Source organism: Miniopterus schreibersii, assembly GCF_964146895.1.
Source record: "Miniopterus schreibersii genome assembly, chromosome: 20".
NCBI classification, from domain to species: Eukaryota; Metazoa; Chordata; class Mammalia; order Chiroptera; family Miniopteridae; genus Miniopterus; species Miniopterus schreibersii.
In genome coordinates this window covers 13963897-13988902 of record NC_138122.1, presented here as the reverse complement: position 1 = coordinate 13988902, position 25006 = coordinate 13963897, and the positions used below count along the sequence as shown (strand labels likewise).

General features: G+C 39.6%; 1 protein-coding gene across 5 annotated transcripts in view; it reads left to right on the top strand.

Annotated features, from left to right (window-relative positions):
• SPECC1L (sperm antigen with calponin homology and coiled-coil domains 1 like) overlaps nt 1-25006 on the top strand; it is a 109319-nt gene that overhangs the window by 74348 nt on the left and 9965 nt on the right. The window lies entirely within an intron of this gene.

Genomic DNA, 25006 nt, shown 5'->3' with positions numbered 1-25006 from the left:
CTGTCTTTGTGCCCTAATCATTTCACATCTGGACTGTTTTAATAGCCTGCCCTTTCCTCCTCTGTTTGTGTCTGTCTGTCCGTCTCTTCCCCCTTTCAATATTTTATTTTAAGTGATGTTAAATATGGTATTTGGAGAGGAAATCCTCATTCACACAATGGAAACCTCTAAAATATGTCCAGTAGACTGCTGAAAACTATAGTTTAGATTTCTAGTGTCCTCACATATGATTTTAGTTATAGAGACTCGACCTATCCTGCAGCCAGTGTTCTCAATTGCTGTTTCATATTTTGGTGCAACCACACAGAAATACAACAGCAGAAGGGAATTAAAGTTCTGTATTCTTGGTCTCATCATATCAGCCCCCATTTCACCAAAATGACATAAAAGAACTAGCTATAACCTCTTCTGGCAACTTTTGTATAAAAGAGGTAATGGAGTAATAGAGGAGCAGATTAAGATCTGCCAAAATGAATTCCCTTTTGGACAAATTTGTACATGACTTCAGGCCGTGATCTTCAGCTCATTGAGGATTGAAGAGCTAAGTGTGTTACAATGGACTGAATTCTCAGAAAGTCATAATAGTGAGGATTTGCTAAGTGTCTAAATGTCTCCAGCTTTCATTAGATACAAAAAAGACTAGTGATGTTGGCAAGGATGTGGAGAAATTGGAAACCTTATGCACTGCAATGGCTATAGAAAAAAATATGGCAGTAATTCATATAGAATTACTGTATGATTCAGCAGTTCTACTTCTAATGTGTATATACCTAACCAAAATAATTGAAAACAATGGACTGAATGAGATATTTATATACCCATGTCCATAGCAGTACTACTGTTCACAATAGCCAAAAGGTAGAAGCAATCCAAGTGTCCAACAGATGGACAGATAAACAAAATGGAATATTATGAAGTCTTAAAAAGGAAAAAACTTCTAGAAATGTGGATAAACCTTAATGACATTATAAGAAATTAAATAAGCCATATACAAAAGGACAAATATTTATGAGTCCTCTTATGTGAATAGTCAAATTCATAGGAACAGAAAGTAGAATGGTGGTGCCAGGGGTTGAGGGCAGGGATCAATGAGGAGTTATTGTTAGAAGAGTACAGAGTTTCGGTTTATGCAAGATGTAAAAAGTTCTGGGGATGGATGGTGGTGATGGTTGCACAATGTAAGTGTACTTAGTGCCGCTGAACTGTACACTCATATATGGTTAAAGTGATAAATTGTATGTTATGTATATCTTAGCACAATAGAAAATTACTTAGCAAAAAAAAAGTAATGATTAGGATACAACTAGATAGAAAATCAGCAAGGACATACAAGACTTGAACTATACACTGTATATATGAACTATATACTAACTAGACCTATAAGATATTTATGGAACACTCTACCCAGAAACAGCAGAGTACCCATTCTCCTCAGGTGCACAAAGAATATTCCATTATAGCCTATATGTTGAGTTATAAAGCCAGTCTCAATAAATTTTTAAAAATTGACATTATGCAAAGCGTCTTTTCTGATTACAGTGGAATGAAAGTAAAAATAACTGCAGGAACATTCACAACATACTAAAACTTTTGGGAGGTGTCAAAAGCAGCTCTCAGAGGAAAATTTGTAACTGTAAACATATATCTTAAAAAGAAGAAAAATCTCAAATCAATAATCTAACCTTCCACCTTAAGAAAGTAGGAAAAAGCAAACTAAACTCACAGCAAGCAGAAGGAAGGAAATGATAGAGATTAGAGCAAAAGTAAAGGAAATAGAAAATCAGAGAAGATGAAATGAAACCAAAAGCTGGTTTTTGAAAAGACGGCAAATCTACAAACATTTAGCTAGATTGACAAAGGAAAAAGAGAAGACTAAAATCAGGAATAAAAGAGGAGACATGACTAATAGTTTTACAGGAGAAAAAAGATTAAAAGGGAATACTATGAACAGTTGTATGCTGGAAAATTAGATGACCTAGATGAAATGGACAAATTTCTAGAAATACACAAATTTGACTCAAGAAGAGGAAAATCTGAATAAACCTATAGCTACTAAAGAGATTGAATTAATAATCAGAAAACTTCAATAAAGAAAAGCCCAGGACTACATGGCTTCACTGGTAAATTCTGCCAAATGTTTTTAAAAAAGTAACATTAATATTTCTCAACCTCTTCTAAAAATAGAAGAGAGAACACTTCCTAACTTATTCTGTTAGGCCAGTATTACCCTGATAACACAATCAGAAAAAGATAATTACAAGTAAGGAAGACTACAACTGTGAAAATGAAATTACGACAACACTTCCATTTTTAAAAGCATCAAAAAGAATAAAATACTTAGAAATAAATTTAACCAAGGGAGCATAAAGCTTGTATCCTGAAAACTACAAAATGTTGCTGAAAAATTAAAGAAAATGTAAGTAAATGGGAGACATCCCTTGTTCATGGATTGGAAGTTTTGATACATGCTACAACATGGATGAACCTTGAAATATTATACTAAGTGAAAGAAGCCAGACATGAAACTCCAGCCTAAATAGAAGACTTTGATACTCCAGACTTGAAATTAGGTATAAAACTGATATTCTGAACTTTGCTTAGTGGCAAGAACATTAATGCTGGTGGGTACAAGCTTGATCTAGAACTGAAACATCAAGCATAAATCAGTATTGCACAACCACTTAATTATTTTTCTTTATAGCCTTTTTTATTGAATTGAAATATACTTCATATAAGAGTCAGTTCACTGATTTACAATGTGCATTTGATTGATTTTTAGTATATTCACAGAGTTGTACAACCATCACCATGACCAATTTTTTAATATTTTCATTAATCCAAAAAGAAACCCCTTACCCATTCATTAGCAGTCACTCCCCATTTGCTGTAAGCAACCATTAATTTACTTTCTATCTCTACAGATTTGCCTGTTCTGCACACTTTGTATAAACAGAATCGCACAATATGTGATTCTTTGTGACTGGCTTCTTTCATTTAGCATGGTTTCAAGGTTCATCTATGTTATAGCATGTTATCAATACTTCACTCCTTTTTTTGGCTGAATAATATTCCATTGTATGGATATACCACATTTTGTTATTCATTCTCCTGTTAATATACATTTGGGTTGTTTTGGCTACAATGCTGCAATGAATGTTGTGTATACATTTTTTACATGGACCTAAGTAATTTCCTCATCCTCCTATCTTCTAAACTGCTGCCAGAATGGTTTGAAATCATGATCTGCTTATTTCTCTTTAAGCTGTTTTCCCTTGATCATTTGGTTAAAATCCAAGATCCTTGACATGAAGAACAAGACCATTTATGATTGATCTGGCCCCTGTGTAGGCTTATCAACTCCCCATTCTTTTGAAATACCCAGTTTCACTTTGGCCCTGAATGGCCCTCATCCTCTCACTCCACCCCTTCCATCTGGAGAGCATCTGCTCCATCAGTTTAGAAGTTAGCATCTATACAAAATTGTTTATGCCCCACTCCTTCCCTGTAAAGGTTCATCCCTCACATGTGCCCTCCCCCCACTCCCTCCCCACAGAGCCCATGGAGCCAAGTTCTTTCTTGACTTGAGCCTGATATAGGACATAGTGTTTTCTGTATTTCAGGGTATATTTTTGGTGGGTCTGTGACTCATTAATTTCCCTGGGTTCCCAAATCCCACAGGGTATATCACAACGGTATTACAGTTGTCAGTCTGCATATCTGTCTTCTTTTCTAGACTGTGAGCTTTTGTCCATTTATACCAGTGGACAAGAAGGGCCTGTCTTGGCCTCCTTTGAGTGTCTAGCATAAGGCTCAGCACATGGCAGAACTGAGCAACTGTCTGAACCTATATACTGAATGTAATGGGATACATTGGATGTTCATTTTTGGAATGGTGGTTCTCAGACTTGTATGTAGGAACCTATGACGATTGTGAAAAAGGTACAGATTCTAGAAACTCACCTGAAGAAGTATAATTAGAGAGGTAAAAAATGAGACCCTGGAATCTGCATTTTTACAAGCACGGCAGGCGATTCATAGATGGAACAGTGATAATACACATAGAGTAGTGATTAAGACCTTGGACTTGAGTGTCAGATAAGCTTTAAATGTTAGCTCTGCCCCTTATTGTGTGACCTTACACAAACTACTTAGCCTCTTTGAGCCTCAATTTCTTCCTCTCTGAAATAGAGGAGTAACAGGCAGTCACGTACATTTCCCAGCATATACTACGTGTTTATTAGATTTTTAAATTATTTTGTGTTATTGGGTGTTATGACTTAAGCTTTAACTTTTCCTAGACTACTACTTAAATTGAGTCATTTTCAATAATTATAAAGTAACTACAATTTGATTATGAACTCTGTCACCCATCAAGTTGAGATAATTCAAACATTAAATCAGTGATTTTTAACTAATGTCTCTTGGTTCCTTCCCACTTGAATTCTCTGATTCTATGATTTTAAGGTAAATTATGTTAGGTTAAAAAACACACATTGAAGTCAATTACTTAAGAATGTCAATAAATAATTTTAACTTTTTTTTCTTCATTTACTGGGTATATACTATGCAGGAGGAAATATAATATAAAACAGAATAGTTAACACATATAAAGAAGAATATTTTTGTACACTAGACAGTCTTATGCTACAAACCCAATCCCCCTTCTCCCTCCTTGCTTCCTGTGATCACTTCGGTAATGACATATATGTATGGTTTTTTTGTTTGTCTGGCTTTTGTTTCCTGTGAGACAGATATCTGTTACTTTGTTTAAAAGTAGATAGGAGCTGGTCCTTTTATTTAAAGGTCTGTGAGTTAAAATTGGATATTCTAAATGCATAACCTTTTTAAACTGAAAGGTATATCTGATAGAGCTCTTAATTTGTCAAGAGCTATGTAAGAAGTGCCAGAGCCCTTTTCTTATCTAGCTGTAAATATGGATAAGTATACCCATCCTTTGGAGCTAGCAGTTTGAGACCAGTCCTTTGGTCTCTGACCACTCACAGTCTGCAGGAAAGGGCAGGTTGTGACACTTGACTGGCTCACTAGAGCAGGAGCTGTTACGTGACAATCAGCATGTACTGTTCTCTTGGGCCCCAAATGCATTGTTAATGCTTGGACCACTCATGCTTTATATCTAGGAGCTGTCTAATCGACGGCGATAGATTCCCTAATACCCGTATCATCTTCCTTTAACCCTCTTAAGAGTCATCCTAAAATAATTGTACTAATCACTGTAATTTCATTAACCATCCATTACAAAACAAGCCCTTGTGAGTTGGCCTTTTATCTAACAAATATATTTTTCTCTCTTAAATTGTGCCCTGCCACTTATTGTTCACTGATGTTTTAGAACACTAAAATGTTACTGTTGAAAGGGCCTTGACGTTCTGATTTACTGTTGGGTTTACAAATGTGGGACTGAAATCCCCACAAGATAAATTACTTCCTCAAGGCTATATCGTAAGTTCATGGCATTACATAAACAACCTTCAGAACTATTACTTTAAGAATTAAGTCTCCCCTTTATTTTAAAATCAGTTCCTCAGTTTGTACACAATTATGTTTTAAAGTCAAAATTTAATTTAAGTATGCAATTAACTCTAGTAATTGTACTTTTAGGGAGAAGTGATAGTCCACTTCCCTATTGCATCAGCTTTGTAATTTCTGTTTCCCAGAGGCAGCTGATTACAGTTCTTTTAGCCCATTCTTTAGGGGTTGATAATATAAGATTGATAATGCAAGAGTAACTAGCTAATGGAAGAAAACAATGTATACTTTTGGTAAACTTTTTTTTTTTTTTTTTTGGTTCTAAATTTCATATTTAACAACTTTTCTTGTAGCCTCTAAAGGTTAATTTAAGAGAGCTTTACTTTTATTGTATTATTATTTTATTATTTTTTACAATCCTCACCCCAGGATATTTTTTTCATTGATTTTTGGAGAGAGTGGAAGGGAGGATGGGAGGGAGGGGGCAGGGAGAGAGGAGACACATCCATATGAGAGAGATACATCAATTGGTTGCCTCCCTCACCTGCCCTGACTGGGGCCAGGGATCGAACCTGTAACCCTCCAGTGCGAGGTCTGACACTCTAACCACTAAGCCACACCAGCCAGGGCAAGAGAACTTTACCTTTTTTTTTTTTTCTTTCAATGTCTTTATTGATTTCAAAGAGAGGAAAGGAGAGGGAAAGATAGAAACATCAATGATGAGAGAATCATTGATCAGCTGCCTCCTTGCCCACCCCCAATTGGGGATCAAGCCGACTCCCTGGGCACGTACTCTGATGGGGAATCGAACTGTGATGGCCTGGATCATAGGTTGATGCTCAGCTGCTGAGCCATGACGGCTGGGTGAGAGCTTTATTTTTAGGTGAAAAATATCATTGTTTTCTGGTAAAATGCCAGACCTAGAAATGGATTAGTTAATACAAAGGATAATGAAATCACTTAATCTGGTACAAAATAGTTTTAATAAATGAACAAAAGCTTTTAGTACTGCCTAAGGTAATTTAATCTCAAATAGGCATTAAGAATGTACAATTTTATTGAGAGATTTACTCATCAGTGTTTGGGCTGAGGAAGAAAAGATTGTGTATTTCTTAGTGGAGATTAGTGGAATCAGAATTGATGGGTATGAATGATTTTTAAATGCTATGCTTTAGTTGCATTCTGCCAGTTCTTCCTAATATAAAAATTAACTTACCAAATATCTATTAAGCTCTGTGCCAGATAATGTGCTGGATATTAAAATAGAAATCAGGACATAAGAAGGTAGTTAATATTCTCAGGAAGCCTTGGACTAGTGAGTAAAATACATATCAATAATTAAAATTCAATATGGACTTCTGCTTATAGTTATGGTTATGATAGAATGTCAGACCAAATCTGCTGACAACTACTATAAAAGGTATTTAAAATACAAAATAATAATAATACCTTTGAAGGCATTGGGTATTAACCAAGGCAGCCAGGACAAATTTGGCAGGAACCAGAATTGCAGAGAGAAAGAAAACACATTGAGTTGAGCCCTGTATTTACCCCTGCTTTTTAAAATTCTTGGAGCATTTGCCAACTCCTGGCATGGGGCATAGGCCAAAGAGAAAGCAATGGTCCAGAGCTTGTTTCAGAATGACTGAGTAGGAAAACTAAAATTTGAATTCAAAGCTGTGTAGGCAGCTAAAATTCGAGGGTCCAGAATTCCAGGGAAAAGACAGTCTCAGAGTGGTGGACTCAATATTTTGCCTCAAGGTATTTGCTACATCCTAAGATGTGTGGGAGTAACTTACAGAAATTCAGCAGAAAACTGCTGTCATGAGGATAAAAACTTAAGCACGGCTTTTGTCCTCATAGTACTAGGGAGACAAAAATTAGAGTTCAAGGCCAGCCAAAGAGGAATGAACCTGGCAAACACCCCAGGATTTCAGTAGAGACCTCAAAAGAACTATGCCTTACAAATAAGTTGGCTGGAAGAGATCAGCTTGAAATTCAATTTCAGAACTTTCCCTGATTAGATAAGGTAACAGCCCTTACTCTAGTTGCCTACCAGAAGAAACTTAAAACCTCTCTGGAGGGAGGTGACATCATCCAGCCCCCTAAACTCTGATATACAATGTCTCGCATTCCATGAAAAATACCAGGCGTGCCAATAAACACGATCAAATGACTGAAAATCAAAAGAAAAAATGAGTAGGAAAGAACTTTAGGTGATCCAGATATTGGAATTCTTAGGCCTTTAAAATGACTGATTAATGTGTTCAAGAAACTAGATGAAGACCCTGGCTGGGTAACTCAGTTTGTTAGAGTGTTGTCCTGATAGGCCAAGGTTGCATGTTTGATCCCCAGACAGGACACATGCAAGAAGCAGCTACTGAATGCATAAATAAGCAGAACAACAAATGAGTGTTTCTCCCTCTCCAACACAATATTTGTGAATTGGAGAATTGATCAGTTAAAAATATCTACAATACATTGCATTGAGAAAAGGTAAGATGTAAAATACATGAGAGTGTAATAGACGTATGCAACATAACAAGGTTTAACACATGTATAATTGGACCCCCTTGGAGGAGAGGGAAGGATAGGAGTGTCATAGTAAAACTGCTAAAAGTCAAAGTCAATGAGAAAAACCATAAAATAGAGAAAAAGATATTAGCTTCAGAGGAATAATGATAAGATTGGCAACTGACTTCTCAGTGGATCAACAAAAACAATTTACCACCAGCAGGCACACTCTGAAAGAGTAAAAGGAAATTCTTACAGCAGAAAGAAAATAATCCCATAGGAAAACAGATTTGCAGGAAGGAATAAAGAGCATTGGAAGGAGTAAGTATTTGGGTAAATGTAAATGAATATTGACTGAAGAGTAATAAAAATGTCTTGTTTAAAGATACATTTAGTCCTGGCTGGTATGGCTCAGTGGTTGACCATCGACCTATGCACCAAGAGGTTGCTGGTTCCATACCCAGTCAGGGCAAATACCCAGGTTGCAGGCTCGATCCCCAGTAGGGGGCGTGCAGGAGGCAGCTGATCACTGTTTCGCTCTCATTGATGTTTCTTTCTCTCTCTCTTTCTCCTTTCCTCTCTCTGAAATCAGTCAAAACATATTTGTATGTTTGTATCTCTCAAGGAGTATGTCCATGTCATCTGAGTTGAATTTATTGGCATAAAGTTGTTTATAATATTTTCTTACTACCTTTTAGATATTTGTAGAATCTGAATATTATTATCTCCGTTACTGATGTTGCAGTTTGTGTAGTCTCTTTTTTTTCTCCCTGAACAATCTGGCTAAAGGTTTATAAAATTTATCAGTGAACCACTTATTTATTTTATTTATTGTTTTTTGCTTTGCTATTTCATTGGTCTGTACTCTGGTCTTTATTATTTTCTTTATTCTGCTTACTTTGGGTTTACTTGCTTTTTTTTCTTTAGTTTCTTAAGGTAGAAGTTGTTGTCTTGATTTGAAGCTTTTCTTTCTACTAGAGATGATTATTGCTGGAAATTTTCCCTAAGTACTGCTTTAGTGTCATCCCACAAATTTTGATATATTGTATATTCATTTTCATTCAGTTCAAAATACTGATTTGATTTCCCCTTTGGTTTCTTCTTTGACCCATGGATTATTTAGAAGTATGTTATTTAGTTTCCAAATACTTCAGGATTTTCCAGAGATCTTTCTGTTATTAATTTCTAATTTAAATCCATTGTGGTCTTTATGACTTGAATCCTTTTTAAATTTATTGGGGCTCATTCTTTTGGTCCAGAATATGGTATATAGTGGGGTTTTTTTTAATGCTATACTGCTATTACTAGAGAAATGTTCTGTAAACATCAATTAGATTCCCTTGGTTGAGAGCGCTGGTCACATCAGTATTTTTAACTGTTTTCTGTCTACTTAGCGAGGCATATTGAACTCTCTTGATGACAGTGTGGAATTCTCTATTTCTCCTTGTAGAATGGTCTTTGTTTTGTGTATTTTGAAACTCTTATTAGGCATGTAAATGTTAAGGATTATGTCCTCTTGAGAAATTAACTCTGTCATTGTGAAATGAACTTCTTTATCCCTGATAATATTCTTTGTTCTAAAATCTATTTTGTCTGATATTAATACACCTACTCTAGCTTTTTTTTCTATCTTGAGCAGTTTATTGATGCTATAAAAAAATTAATCTTTATTGTTGAAAGTATTACAAATGTGTCCCCTTTTCCCCCCCATTGGTCCCCTCTGCCCTGTACCCCCCCCCACCCTCAGGCCTTCACTCCACTATTGTCTGTGTCCCTGGGTTATGCATATAAATTTTTACGTTAATCTCTCCCCCCTAAACCCCCCACCCCTGCCTTCCCTCTGAGATTCGTCAGTCTGTTCTATGCTTCTGTTTCTCTGGATCTATTTTGTTCATCGGTTTGTTTTGTTCATTAGATTCCACATATGAGTAAGATCATGTGACACTTGTCTTTCTCTGACTGGCTTATTTTGCTTAGCATAATACTCTCCAGGGCCCACCATGCTGTCTCAAAGGGTAAGGGATCCTTCGTTTTTACAGCTGCATAGTATTCCTGGGTGTAAATGTACGAGAAGATGCTTGATATGATTTCAGTCTTCTTTTTTTTTTTAAAAAAAATATATCTTTATTGATTTCAGAGAGAGGAAAGGAGAGGGAGAGAGAGGGACAGAAACATCAATGACGAGAGAGTCATTGATCAAGCCCACAACCGGGCATGTGCCCTGACCGGGAATCGAACCCTGATCGCCTGGATCCCAGGTCGATGGTCAACCGCTGAGCCACGCCCAGCTGGGCTGATTTCAATCTTCTTGAGCTTATAGACTTGTTTTGTGTCCTAAGATGTGGTATGTCTTTGAGAATGTCCCATGTTCACTTGAGGAGAATGTGTACTCTGCAGTTTTGGGGCGAGGAGTGAACATATTCTTCCTTTTTTTTTAGTGAGTGGAAGGGAGGGGAGAGAGAGAGAAACATCAATTGGTTGTCTCCCACACGTACCCTGGCCAGTGCCAGGGATCGAACTTGCAACCAGGTATGTGCCCTTCACCAGGAATCTAACCTGAGACCCTTCAGTCTGCAGGGCGATGCTTTAACCACTGAACCACGCCAGCCAGGGCTCTAGCTTTCTTTTGATTACAATTAGCATGGTGTATATTTTTCTAGTGCATTTCTTGTAGGTAGCATATAGTTGAGTATTATCATAGTACATCTAATCACAGTTTACTTAAGGTTTTTCTGACTTGACTTGGTAAAATATAGCTACTTTGCTCTAGTGTAGGTTCATTTACTTCCTCTTCTTTTGTGCTGTTATTGTTATCTATATTAGATTTACTTGTGTTATAAACCCAGTAGTACAGTCTTACAATTACTGATTCATACAATGTTAGTTTTTTAAAAAATTAAAAGAAGTAAAGTGATGAGAGCAGCCTCAGCAAGAGGGCCACAGACTCCCACTATTCTTACATGAAGTTTTAATTTCTTTTTATGAATAATGCTTCTCAATTTATTTGCCTCTGATATTTCCAGAGCCCTGAAGTGACTTTTTTGAATTTTGTCTAGTTTTATATTTGATTTTTAGGGAGAGGATTTGTCAACTTGTGCTCCACCACAAGGTTCTTTTTAAAAATTTTCTGACCCTCTTTCTCTAAGCAACAGCAAAGGAGTACTTATCCTTTGGTCTCCCAGAGTTGTGTGTCCCTGCGGATTGAAGAGAGTCAGTAGAGTAAGAACCAGTGGACAAGTAAAAATAGCTCAGTCCTTCACAGCTTCCTTTGAAATAGTAGACTATCTGTAGACAATAGGAGAAAAGGAAGTTCTCTTAATAAATTGTATGAAGTGGTTGTATGATACTCGCCAGTGTCTACCTGGATAACCCAAGCTCTTGCTGTTACTCACACTCCCTTGGACTAAGTACTCATTCCCAGCATTTCAAAGCTTTTGGGGTGAGTGAATTCTCTGTATAGAGGGACCTTTCCTCACATGAGGAGGTTGGTCCCAAAAGCTCAGGTTTCTTGTGACTCTTCTTGGTAACTGCATGCTGGGAGGGGCTTGGGAATAGAGAAGCATCCTCTGCATACGAGGCCCCTCTTCCCCTTGTCTATCCAGCATTGAGGGTGGAATGTTATTCTAATGATGCCTCTGCTCCCCTCTTTTAAAGAGGTCTTCAGTCTCCCTCAGGAAAACATTATAGTGTCACTTCCCCCAACCCTTCCTTCTCTTTCTCCCTTATCCTAGCATCCTCTCTTTGTGATTCAAGTTAGAACTGAGGTAGGGAAGGGTGGAATGGGAAGGGTTAGGAAAGGTGGGAGTTCTGCCAGTAGACAGAGTGCAGTTAAAATAATGCGTTTGGCTTTCTGATAGTCAAAGCAAAGCTTGTTTGGTTTAATTTCCTCTCCTATAACTGGAACCTTAGGTCACAGGAATGGCTTCCCAGAGTTAAAAAAAAATCTTTTAAAGGTGCAAGCAATAGATAAGGGTTTTGATCTGAATCAAATCTAGGTTGAAAGTCTAATTTTTTTCAATTTTACATTGTCACCTTGCATGGAAACTAAGTTTCATGCAGAAAGATCTTATTGTTTGTAAATATCATTGTGTTCCAGGACTTAAAAATACTTGAACAAAGGGAAAAAGAATGGCCAAAATTTTAGTTCCACCCGTTCTTTATGTGGACTTACATGTACTCAAAAGTTCTCTACAGTGATCGAAACTGCCCTGGTCTAATCAGTCTCTTCCTAGTGACATGATATCTTCATCCAGAAAGCTTGCAGTGGCTGGGCAAAAAGTTTACATGTCTACAAGGAGCCACCAGGGAATAGAAAAAGCTCACATAACGGGCTCTTCCCGGGCCTGTGTCCTCTGTTGTGCACAGTGGAGGTTAGATGATTGCCTCACGGTCACAGTGGAGTGAAAGAACTGTTTCCTGTTTTCAGGGGATTCCTTTTAATGCCAAACATAGCAGCTGGGAAACAAAGTTTTCCCAGAATCACAATGTACTTCTTACATTCTGTTTAAACATGATTTGACAGCAACTATTAACATCTATTTCCAGAATGTCAGGGCTGTAATTTTTAAAATAACAGTTGACCCTTAAACAATGCAGGTTTGGGTTGTGTATGTCACTTATACGTGGATATTTTTTCATTTGACCCACGCAATTCAAACCCACGTTGTTTGAGGGTCAAATGGTGGCTGGGAATCCGAGTATGTGGAGGAGCAACTTAGGTTTATACGTGTATTTCAACTGTGCAGGCAGTCGGTGCCAACTCTCACGTTGTTCTCAGGTCAACTGTAATTGTGTAGTACCATTACCATTAATTAATTTGTTCAGTGTCTTAGTGTGTGGTAGGCAACACTGTTCAGTCAAGTTGTTGTGTGTGCCCTCACCACCACCCCCGGCTAACACCAATTAGATTTTCCTATAACAGGTGAAAGAGTGGAGGAATTACATATAACACCAGTTCTTAAATGCTAGTTTTCACTTTTCTCATGGTGATCATCTTTCACAGCTATATTCAGGGCTCCCAAATTTGGAAAGATACTCAGAAATGAAGACCTGCTAGCTACCTGGAGGCATGGACTGTACACAGCAATGGCAGTCTCCCAGATGTATCTGTTGTGACTTCCTCAACAGAATGGGCTTGTGGAAGTGCTAGAGGTGGGAGGGACCTGAGGAGTTTAACAAAGCCATGGAGGCTTGTTCTCCTTAAATCAGGGTCTGTTCCTCTCCCCTTCTTCCTTTCCCCATTTAACTCCCACTTATGACACAGGGAAAACCTGCTGAAAGTCGTAAAATAGTTTGATTGCCAGTACTCTTGGCTAGCATTAAGATAACTATCTCAGGAGTTTGCTTGCTTAGGTTAAATTTGAAGTACTTCACGTGAATCAGCACCAAAAATTCCATTCTCAGAAGTTGGAAAAAGTCACACTTGAGATGATCCCTAGAACCATGCAGAACCAGGGCTTTCATTTCACTGGTGAGGAAACTGCAAATCAGAACGGTGGCATGATTACCAAGTGTTGGTGAGGACATGGAACAATCATTCTCATACACAGCTAGTGAGAATATGAAATATACAACCATTTGAAGAACAGCTTGGCAGTTTCTTATGAAGTTAAGTGCTCATCTACTGCATGACCCGGCAATTCCACACCTAGCTGTATCCCTCATAGCCCCAAATGGAAACACCCAGCTTCCCTCACTGTTCCTGTAGAATCCAATTCAGCAGTGAAAAGAACAAACTATGGATACATAAGTGACATGAATGAATCTCAAAATAATTATTCTGAGTGAAAGAAGCCAGAAACAAGAGTAGGTATCATATGTTTCCATTTATATATGTTAGAAAATGTGAACTCATTCATAGTGACAGACAAGTGGTTCCCTGAAGGATGGCAGGGCAACTTTTGGAATTGATAGAAATGTTATATGTATCTTGATTGTAGCCATAATTTTATGGATATATACATCTTTCAGAATGCATTGCATTGTACACTTTATATAGATGTAGTTGTGTACATAAATTATACCTCAATAAAATTGTTATTTAAAAAAAAAAGTGGCATGGTTGCCTGAGATCGTACAAGTGGGTCTCCAAATGTCTAGCTCCAGGCTCCCCAGCAGTGTTGCAGACTCTTGAGGAAGTTTCCAGCAGGTAGGTATTTTTATTATGAGTAATGCTGAGAAATAGAGAAATCAGGTAAGTAACATTTTTAAGTTCTGCTTAATTATTTTGCTAAAAGCAGAATCATTAAATTATCTTTGTCAAATAATCTTTATTATCTCAAATAACGTGTCGTTTATTCCTTATGTCGTGAGAAATCTTATTTTTTTCTTTGTGCTTCATCCACTTTGGATGGGATACCAACATAATGTGAAGTCTACAGAGGAGTTGAAATTTGACAGGCTAATTTTATTTTATACGTGATGTTCTGGCTTTTCTCAAATGAATTTAGCCTGAGGTCATTCAGGAAATTTAGGGTGACCTCTCTGCAAGCTGTTTGTAAAGATGCTGTATTGCTGTCTCTATATATAATTATGGAAAGGGTCATTAACCAATTGGTAATATAGGGAAGAGGAACTACAGTTAACCTTGAACGACATGGATTTGAACTGGGGGGGGGGGCCCATTTATACGTGGGTTTTTTTTTCAATAAATGCAGAGGGCTAATGTATACATTGATACACGTCATTTTTATATAGGAGACTTGATCATCCGTGGATTTTGGTATCCTCAGGGGGATCCTGGGACCAATCCTCCATGGATACTGAGGGTGGTTAACTTTTTTGAGGGTCAAAGTTACTGTAGATTTTCTGCTCATGGGGTTGCCCCTCTGGGGAGGAGTAGTTGTTCAAGGCTCAACTGTAGTTTCTTTTCCAAATGGGCTCCTTAGATTCAGGAGAAAGAAGGCTGGCCTGGTTATCTACTGCAGTGTAACGAACACCACCTCAAATGTTAGTGCCTTTAAAAAATGATGACATTTATTTAACTCATAAATCTATGATTTGAGTGGGGACTTAGTGGGGACAGCTCATCTCTATTCCATTCAGGTCATATGAGGCACTGGAGATAGAGCTGACATATAGTAAAACTGCACATATTTAAAGTTTACAGTTTGATGGCTTTTGACATATAATGCTTGTGAAACTATCCCTACATATAATGAACAAATTTATCTCCACAGAAGTTTCCTCAAGCCCCTTATACTCCTTTTGTCCTGCCTCCTCTCCCCACCTACCACCATCCCTAGGCAACCACTGATCTGTTGTCACTATATAGTATTTGCATTTTTATAGTTTTGTATAAATGCGATCACAGCATATATAATTTCGGGGCGGGGAGATTCTGGCTTTTCACACTTAGCCTAATTATTTTGAGATTCATTCATATTGTTGCATGAATCAATAGTTCATTTCCCTTTTTCTCTTAGTAGCAGTCCGTTTTTATGAATTTATCATAATTTATGTATCCATTCAGCTGTTGATGGACATTTGGGTTGTTTCCAGTTATTGGTTATTTTAAGTAAAACTCCTGTGAACATTCATGTGCAGGTGTTTGTAGGGACATCTGAAAAATGGATTGGCTGGATCATGTGGCAGATTTGGGTTTAGCTTTTTAAGAAGCTGCCAAACTGTCTTCCAAAGTGACTATACCATTTCATATTCCTCCCAGTGGTGTGCTAGTGTTCAGTTCCTTAACCTCCTCACCAAGATTTTGTGTGGTTGGCCTCGAGCCGTTCTAATAGGTGTATAATGAATGATATCTCATCATGGTTTTAATTTTGCAATTGCCTATGAATTAGTGGTTTGGAACATCTTTCCTTGTGTTTATTTGCCATCCATGTATCTTCTTTGGTAAGGTGTTCAGATCGTTTGCCTATTTTCTTATGTTGTTTGTTTTCTTAATTGAGTTTTGAGATTTCTTTTAAATATTCTGGATACAAAATCTTTATAAAATATATGATTTGAAAATATTTTCTCCCAGTCTGTGGCTTGACTTTTCAGTATCTTAAAAGTATCTTTCAGAGCACAGAAGTTCTTACTTTGATGACATCCAATTTATGCATATATATTTTTTCTCTTATGGAGCAGTCATGCTTTGTAAGAACTTTTGTCTAACCCAAGGTCCCAAAGATTTTTCTCCTGTCTTTTTCTGGAAGTTTTATAGTTTTAGGTTTTACACTTAGGTCTGTGATCCATTTTGAGTTAATTTTTATGAAAGCTGTGAGTGAGGTTAATTTTTCCTGATGTGAACTCAAGTTGGGAAGGATGGCATGTGACAGAATTAGCTGCCACATAGTTTCCAATACCAGAGGTAAAAGGAAGAAGACATATCTGTTCTCCAAGGGAGGGATGTTTCAAAGCAGAAAGAAGAGCAGTAGTTTCATTGAAGAGACATTTTGATAGATTGTAGATGAATGGACTTTTGGATCCCTGTTGATAAAATGCAGCATACTTTTCACCTCAGTACTCTGGAGAGACAATTAATTGTGGAGGAAACAAAGGATGTGACTTTATTGGGCTAGGTGTCATACCTTAAGTTGCCAAGTAGAGCGAAGTTCCATTCTTGGCCGTGGTGACAGAGTGGAGGATGATTCCTGAGGTTTGTACCTGCCGTTGGGGGAGGCTTCTTATGGATATATCTTTGTAATTCAAACTCTCCTTCAATTGAAACATCTAAACTGGAGAAAATTTTAATTTAAAATTTTTTTTCTTGCTCTAAATCAATCATAAACTCTGGTTAACACTTAACTGTGCACTGAGGTCATTAAATACAAGGAGGGACGTGATGCAGTCTAGAGCATGACTGCTGCCCTCAAGGAACTTTCAGAATTATATCTGAACATGATATTTCTAGACCTTTTTAAATTATACCTTTTTCTGGGCATAATTTAACTTTCTCATGATGCATAATTTGTAATTACAAGCATTCGTTACTGTGCTGTATAGAACCCAGTTTTGAGGGGCTTTTATGTTTCTCTCAGCTGTCATCGTCATTTCTCCTTTTTGCCTTCAATCGCCTGCCTCTGGCTGCATTCTATTGTGTTTTGTACCAAGAAACCAACAAAAAGAGCTTGTAACCAACATGTATGTAAAATAAAACCAGAAAAAGTAAGTATGGGGTCAAGAGAAAATGCCATACACAGGGCCCCGGTGGAACACAGGCTCTCCCTCTGGGGCCCCCTGACAGCGCCTCGCGTTTTTCCCATGTGGTACCTGGTTATATCTGGTCCAAAAAAAAAGTGTTTTCCTATTTCCTGTCATTTGTTGCACTACAGGAAAGGTAAGTTAACCATTGAATTTGGGGCTCTGGAGAGAAGTACAAAAGGGTGGGTTGTACCACAGGTGTGTCACCTTTTTTAGATGTTTTGCCATTTTCTCTCTGCCAAGGTGGTACCTTGTAGGTGTGGAAACTTATACACTGACGTATTTAAAAGAACACTTCAGTTCCTGCTGTAAGCAGTAAAATAAGTTCATCTTAAGTTGAGCACACTGTATCACGCATCTCTGTCCTGAGGTCATTTCCTTCCCAAGCTGCTGGCTGACTGCGGGCCACTTCCGTCCAGGCTGTCTGTGCTTTCAGAAATCACCTGTGATTTCAGAAACGGGAAGTGCTGCGCCGCGGAAGACCAATATTCCTTCCCGGCTCCGCTCGCACTGTCTCAGAGGTCAGTGCTCTGAGGGGCGGTGGGGGGCGCTCTGCCTCTGAGATGTGAGTGCAGAGGCTAATGAGGAGCCCCGCAGGCATCTTCCTGATGCTGTGGCCTTCCTCTTTCTTCTGTATTGAATCAGTAGCATGCTGTAGTCTCTTGCAGTAGTATTCTTTTTTGCATAAATTACATTTTTAAAATTTAAGGGTATGTGAATGAGTTCAGAGATACTGTGTGTCTATCCTTTATGCTTTATGCTTTATAGAGTGTTGTCTTATCTCCTTGCTCTGTACAGAAGCTTTCGTATCCTTTGGATTTTCTCTCCCTTTCCTCAGAGTTTTCTTAAACCGCACATTACTTAGCAAACCTTTGCTGAGTGCCTGAAGAGTGCCAGCTTTTTTGTTCAGCACTTGAAGAACTAGCCTGAGAGAGACAAAGTTGTAAAAGTGCTGTTCTCTGCAGTAGGCGCATCGGAGACCCACAGTAGCAGTCCCTGTGACTGCTCACAGAACCATCAAACCTGAATCTGTGGCCCAAAGGACAGGTGTCCTGAAGTTCTCTGGGTAGTGACTTGAGGAGAGGGCCTTGGAACCAGCGTGGCTGTCTTTTGTACTCCAGGCTCTGCTGGGTATGGGGAGCAGTCCCGTTTCACACTTGTTTGTGGTTTACACAAGGGACAGTGTATGTTGAGCTCCAGCCAGAGATGTTTCATGGACCTTACAGGCACTGTCTTATTAATTCCTCATAATTGGGTATTTTTTCCATTTTGCATATGAGAAAGTTGAGACTCTTCCAGGTTAAATTGTATGTCCAGTCCTCTAGTAAGAAGTGGCCCCAACATTCAAAGCCCAGGTCGATTGGATTCTAAAACCCACGACACGATTTCTCTGCCATACCCTCTGCTTTTCAAACAGTGAACTACAAGAGGTGGCTTTAAATAGGTATAAAGAATTTCCTAAACTTAAAGTAGAGGAGAAGTCAGCCTTCTGAGGTAAAGAGCTTCCTTCCTCTCACCGGAAGGGTTTAGCATAGACTGAAGAGCCTTTTTGTAGAGGAGGCATTTGGATGGGGTCTCCATGTGAGTCATGGCTGCTTGCTTTGGGCAGCCTTCGACACCCTCACCGCCCAGGTTGCACTGTCTCCATCTGTTTCCAAGCCTGTGTATAGAATTGGTGACTTTTGTCTCTTGGACATTTTGGAATGCTTCATTTTCTTCCCCTCAAGCACACCTGTTCTCAGGGAAGCTTTTGGAGGTTAGGGAAGGAGACACAACTTCTCTTTCCTTCCTTTGCCCTGGCCCTTTCCCAGAGAATGCACAGGGAAAATGTTGCTTGAGGATTACTGTAAGTGTCTTCTTATTTGACATTGCATTTTAGTGAGTAATAACCCCTGCCAAAGCTAAATGAAATCTAGAAGAGGCAGAACAAATCCCTAAGCCGCTAATAAAACTGCTCACAACATTCCCAAGGTTCATGAATCAACTGTGACTTAGCCAGCGGCTCTCACCTACCGTCTCTTCCTGGTGGCTGTTTCCTGAATTTTCAGAAAGCAGGCATCATGGTTCCTGTGTGCTCTTCCACAAAAAGTCTCCTTTTGGAGGGGTTTATGGGAAACGTGGGACATTAATCCTATCTCATAGGGTCATATTTGCTGATTTATTATGAACTGTCCCCTCAAAATAGGCTCACTTGACAAAAAAATTATAACACATTATACTTCAATGTGCCTGGTTGGGCGTGGCTCAGCCATTGAACATAGACCTATGATCCAGGAGATCGCTGTTTGATTCTCTTGTGGACTTGATCCCCAGAAGGGGGCGTGCAGGAGGCAGCCGATCAATGACTCTCATCATTGATGTTTCTCTCTCTCCCTCTGAAATCAATAAAAATATATATATTTTTTAATTTCTTTAAAAAAACCAACAAACCCCATGTATTATTATACCTTAGATTTTGGTTTTGTGAAGCTTTAATGTACTTGGAGCTGTAGCCTAGAAGTGTGCTCCTATTTTGAACATATCGGGCAACATCGTTGTGGTTAAATGTGGCCACTTCTCGCCCTGGCCAGGTGGCTCAACTAGTTGGAGCATCATACCATGCACCAAAAGGTTGTGAGTTCGATTCCTGATCAGGGCACATACCTAGGTTGTGGGTTCGATCCCCAGTCATGCACATATGGAGGCAACTTACTGATGTTTCTCTCTTTCCCTCCCTCTCTCCTTTTCTCTCTCTCTAAAAATCAATTAAAAGAACATACCCTCGGTGAGGATTTTAAAAAATGTGGTCCCCTTCTGTCACAGGGTCACAGGCAGCTTCCCTCTCTTGACTTGGGAACAGCCGATCACAGAGGATGATATACCAGGTTCCTTTTGAGTTACCTGAGTTGCTCAGTTTATCCTGTTGGTGATGGAAGCAGATTGATACTCTGACTCCTACCTTTAGCTGCTGGTTTGTTTTTAAGAAATTAAAAAAGCTTTTTTTAAAGCATGGCCTTAATAAATTCCCTCATGGCTGTGGCCAGTGTGGCTCATTTGGTTGGGCATAGTCCTGTGCACCAAAGGGTTGCCAGTTCGATTCCTGGTGAGGACACTGCCCGGGTTGTGAGCTTAATCCCCAGTGTGCAGGGCATGTAGGAGGCAGCTGATCAATGGGTCGCACATCAACGTTTCTCTTTCTCTCTCTCCCTTCCCCCCCCTTGATAAAAAGCAATTAAAAAATCTTTTAAAAAAAACTCTTCGCTCATGAATCATTGTATTTAAGCATGTAACTTCTCAGTAAAAATTCTAGGATAAAGTAGTTGCTTATGGGATCTACGTGGTGCATAGAGCAGTTAAGCATGAGCTACTTCAGAATGTCTGCCAATTTTTTTTTTATTGTGGTAAAATATACACAACAAATTTACCACTTCAGTTGTTTTTAAGTCTACTATTCAGGGGCATTAAGTATATTCACAGTATTGTGCACCCATCACCACTGTCAAGTTCCAGGACTCGTCATCCCAGTTGGAAACCCTCATACCCATTAGGAATCACTCCCTACTCCCAGCCTCTGACAACCACTAGCCTGCTTTCTGTCTCTGGATTTTGCTATTTTGGATATTTTATATAAGTGGAATCACATAATATGTGGCCTTTATAAATAGCTTTCACTGAGCATAATGTTTCAAGATTCATCCAGGTTGTGGTATGAATCAATACTTCGTTCCTTTTTTGGCTCAGAAATATTCCATTGTATGGATATACCACATTTTGTTTATCCATTTCTCCATTGGTAGACATTTGGGTGGTTTCTACCTTTTGGCTTTTGCGGCCCTGAACATTCCTGTGCAGGTGTTTATTTCAACACTTGTTTTCACTTCTTTTAGGCGTATATCTAGGAGTGGAATTGCTAGGTCATGTGATAATTCCAGATTTAACTACTGATGAACTGCCAAACTTTTCCACAGTGGCTGCATCATTTTACATTCCCACCAGCAATTTGCATTGTACAAGGGTTCTAATTTCTCCATACCCTCACCAGCACTTGTTTTTACATTTTAAAAAAATAATATGCATCCTAGTGGGTGTGAAGTGGTAACTCATAGTTTTGATTGGCATGTTCATAATGTGACTAATAGAGTTGAGCATCTTCTCATGTGCTATTTGCCTGTCGTCTTTGGAGAAATGGTTCGAGTCCTTTGCCCGTTTTTACATTTGGCAATTGGGTTGTTTGTCTTTCTGTTGTTGAGTTGTAGGTTTGTTTGTTTTTCATGGAAATTTTCAGATATACATTAAGAAAATAGTAAAATGACCCTCCTGTACACATCGCCCAGCCAGAAGTCATCAGAGCATGGTCCTCTCATTCTCCCACCCCCATGTGGATGATTTCAAAACAAGTAAACTCCAGCCATTTAATGTCATCACATACTTAGAGCTCAAACTTCCCGATTAAATCATAGTTTTACAGTTGATTTGCTTGAATTAATATACAAGTAAGATTCGCAGATTGCATTTGGATAATATGCCTCTTTTAAATCTGTTTTAATCTTAAATCTCCTCTTGCTTTTTTTCCCTTTCAGTTTGTCTTTTTTCAACTGGATCGTGTGTTCTATAGCACTTGTGTTTCCTAAAATTCTATTCTAGGTTTTGTTGACTACATCCCTGTGGCGCTGTCCCCAGTATAAACTACATAGAACTAGAGGTTACATCTGGTTCCCATTCAGATTTGTGGCAGAAATACCTGAGCTGTGGAATTGTGTGTCTCCAGGGAGAGTAGAGTAGAGTAGGACCTGCTCGCTCTTCTGTGATGTCACTGCCACTGGAATCATTATTGTCAAATGGTGCCATTCTGATTCTGTCAGTCACTTCTCCATTCATTAGAATTCCTCTTTATAGAGACTTCCATCAGCTGTTTGATTGCCTTGATGTCCACTTTGGTCAGAAAGTCCCATCCAGTGCTTGATTCTCTCCCTAGATTTGCCAGCATTCAGGGTCATGAGCTTTTCCAGGCTGGGCTGGTACACTTCTGGGAGCATCATCGTGAACTCAAGGATTTAACTTTTTTAGATGTTTCTATCTGTTATACTTCCACCCACCTTTAGTTTTTAGATCAGTGGCCCTGCCTCTTGGTTGCACGCTCAGGTCACCTGGGGACCTTTAAAGAAAATTATGCCCATGTTAGTTGGATCAGCCTCCCTAGAGTAGAGCCAAGTACATGTCACCTTGAAAAGGTTTTGCAGGGGATTCTGATGCACAGTGAGGATTGAGGGTCCTTACTGGAATCCCCACACACAGACCCCTGCCATAATCGTCCTCACAGCGCCCTCGCCCCCCAGGGACACAAGATGCTGGGACTCTTGTCTTCAGAGTTGGTGGCTCACCCTGGGCTGCCCGCCCTGGCTTCCTTCCTTCCTCCCTCTTTAATACTTGGACCTCATGATGAGCGAGCCTCAGACTCTCTCTGGACACATGCCACCTCCCCTTCCCTGACCTGGAGCAGAGCTTGGCTAAACTTCAAAAGGAGACAGCACTGAAGTCCCCAGAGAGACACCCTTAGATCTCCAGCCAGAGTGGGTCTACTGATTCACAGCACGGCGACCCTGGCACCAAGCAGGCTTCTGCTTGTTACTTCCAGGGCCTTCTGGGCCTTCCGCATTTAACAGTTGCTACTGGGAATGGTGAAAACTGTCTCTAGATGAGCTTTTTCCTCTCTTTTAGACATTACATCTACCACAATACCACACAGAAAAAAGCACACCCTACCTGCCTCACTCCAATTCACAAACGCCCTCCAAACCCTGCCCCACAGTCTGGGGCTGAGGCACTGTGGGTAGGGGTCTGTTTGTAATTCACTCCTACCTCCTGAAGGCTGGGCTGTGACCCCCAGTATGTGTCATTCTCAGTTATTAATCATAGGAAGGACCCTTCCTCTGCCTGTGTTTGGACCTGTGGACAGGCATAAGGAAATTGGTGTTTGTGCGTGTTAGCAGAAAGATGAATCATGGTTTTTGGCTTCTTGCCCTATGCCCATAAAAGTGGCATTTCCTTAAATAGATCAGAACTTTAATAACTATTTAAAGAACATGTGGTATTTAGGGATTTTATGGCCCTTAACTAAACTTTAAACAAATTAAGACATTTTAAGATGTTTTATTTATTTATTTATTTATTTATTTATTTTTTGGTGGTGATTTGTGTAATTTCTTAGCTCCCATACCCCCTGCCTCAACTCTCAGTGCATATAAAGGCACACTGAAGGGGGGCCCACTTGAAGGCCACAGACAGGATAGCACCGTATCTAAAGTGACAGGAGCAAGAGAGGGCTGTGTCCCAGTTGAAGAAGCAGTGAATAGAAAATTCCCAGTCAGTTCTGCAGAGGGTATGAGGGTGTCCGGCAATTTTACAAGTCTGAGTTTTTATGACAGTGGAAAAAGGACAGCAGATGGCCCTGTGAAACAGGCCATGTTTTCTGCCCTGTTAGATCACTTAGTCGACATTTCCTGGATGGAAAGACGTGCGCCTTTAGGAGAAAATGGGGCAAAGTGCCTCATTTGAGTCTGGACTGAAAGCTTCTTTGAACTTTTGTTCTGGCACGTATCAAAACCCTCTCTTTTGTGTCCGCCCTGATCCAAACATACACTTATCTGGTACAGCAGGAAAGCCTTGCAGTGACCTGAAAGCTAACTGCAAAATCTGAGTTCATTAATTAGGAACTTTCATTATAATTACTGTGTGTGTGTGTCTCTAGTTTAAAAAGAAAATTGTTGAGAGCTTGGTACCATTGCCTGTGAATAGTGAACAGTAGACAGTCCATTAGTGGGCATGTTCCCCTGAAAACAGCATGTGTTTGGCTTTAAGATTAGTTTATTTTAAAGGGGCCTGCTGGCCTGCTCCAGAAGCTGTCGATGGAGGAGTCAGAACACGTGCAGGGTAGAAGGCACTGGACCCTGCAGCCCAGCCCCTTGGTTAATCTGCGGAGCATACACCGGTCCTTCTGTCTGGTGAGAGATGTATTGGAAAATATGTTTTACAATCAGTGCTTTTCCTTTTGCCCTGAAAATACCACTTTTGAAAATAGAAATTCCATACAACCTTTGAGAAATAAACATGTTGTAAAAAAGTCTGTCTATGAGAGTTGTAAAACTGTTACAGGTCATTTAACTTCATGACATGGTGGCTTTTTAAAAATTTGTGGGTGCTCTTCCCATGATAATTTGCCATTGCTCACCATGGTTAACGGCAACCCAAATCTTAACTAAATTTAGGACATTTTTAAGTCTCCGTGTCCTCTCAGCGGCTACTGACCATTTTAACTCTCTCTACCTTTGGCTTCTGGCTTTTCTCCTGCCTGACTATCCCCCATGTCCCATTGGAGGCTTCCTCTCTATGCAGCCCTTACATGTGCGAGTTGCAAGGGGCTTGGTCTGCGGCTTCCTTCCTGCTCACCATTCACTTCTGCCATCCCTAGGTGACCTCATCTGGACTGTACTTAGTCATCGTCCTTACACGTTTGTATCCCCCTGCACTGCCCCTCCTGAGTTCTGGACCTTCATGTCAGCACCACCAGGTGCCTCCCTGTGGGTGTCTCAAAGGCACCACAAATGTAATGCATGAGAAGTGCATCTCTGCCCCCATTTGAGTTCTACATCCATAACCTTCCCCACGGCTATCATTTCTGCTGGCAGAAACCACAGTCATCCTTGGCACTGCACGTGCTCTCCCTCTTCATGTCATCTGTCACCAAGCCCACTCTGCTTAGCTCTGAAGTATCTCTTTAGCCTTCACTTTATTTCCCTACCCACCGCCTGAGAGCTTCCCTGCCACCTCTCACAGGGGCCTCTGCAGTCACCACTCAGCAGCTCCTAACATTTCCTGGCCTCAGTTT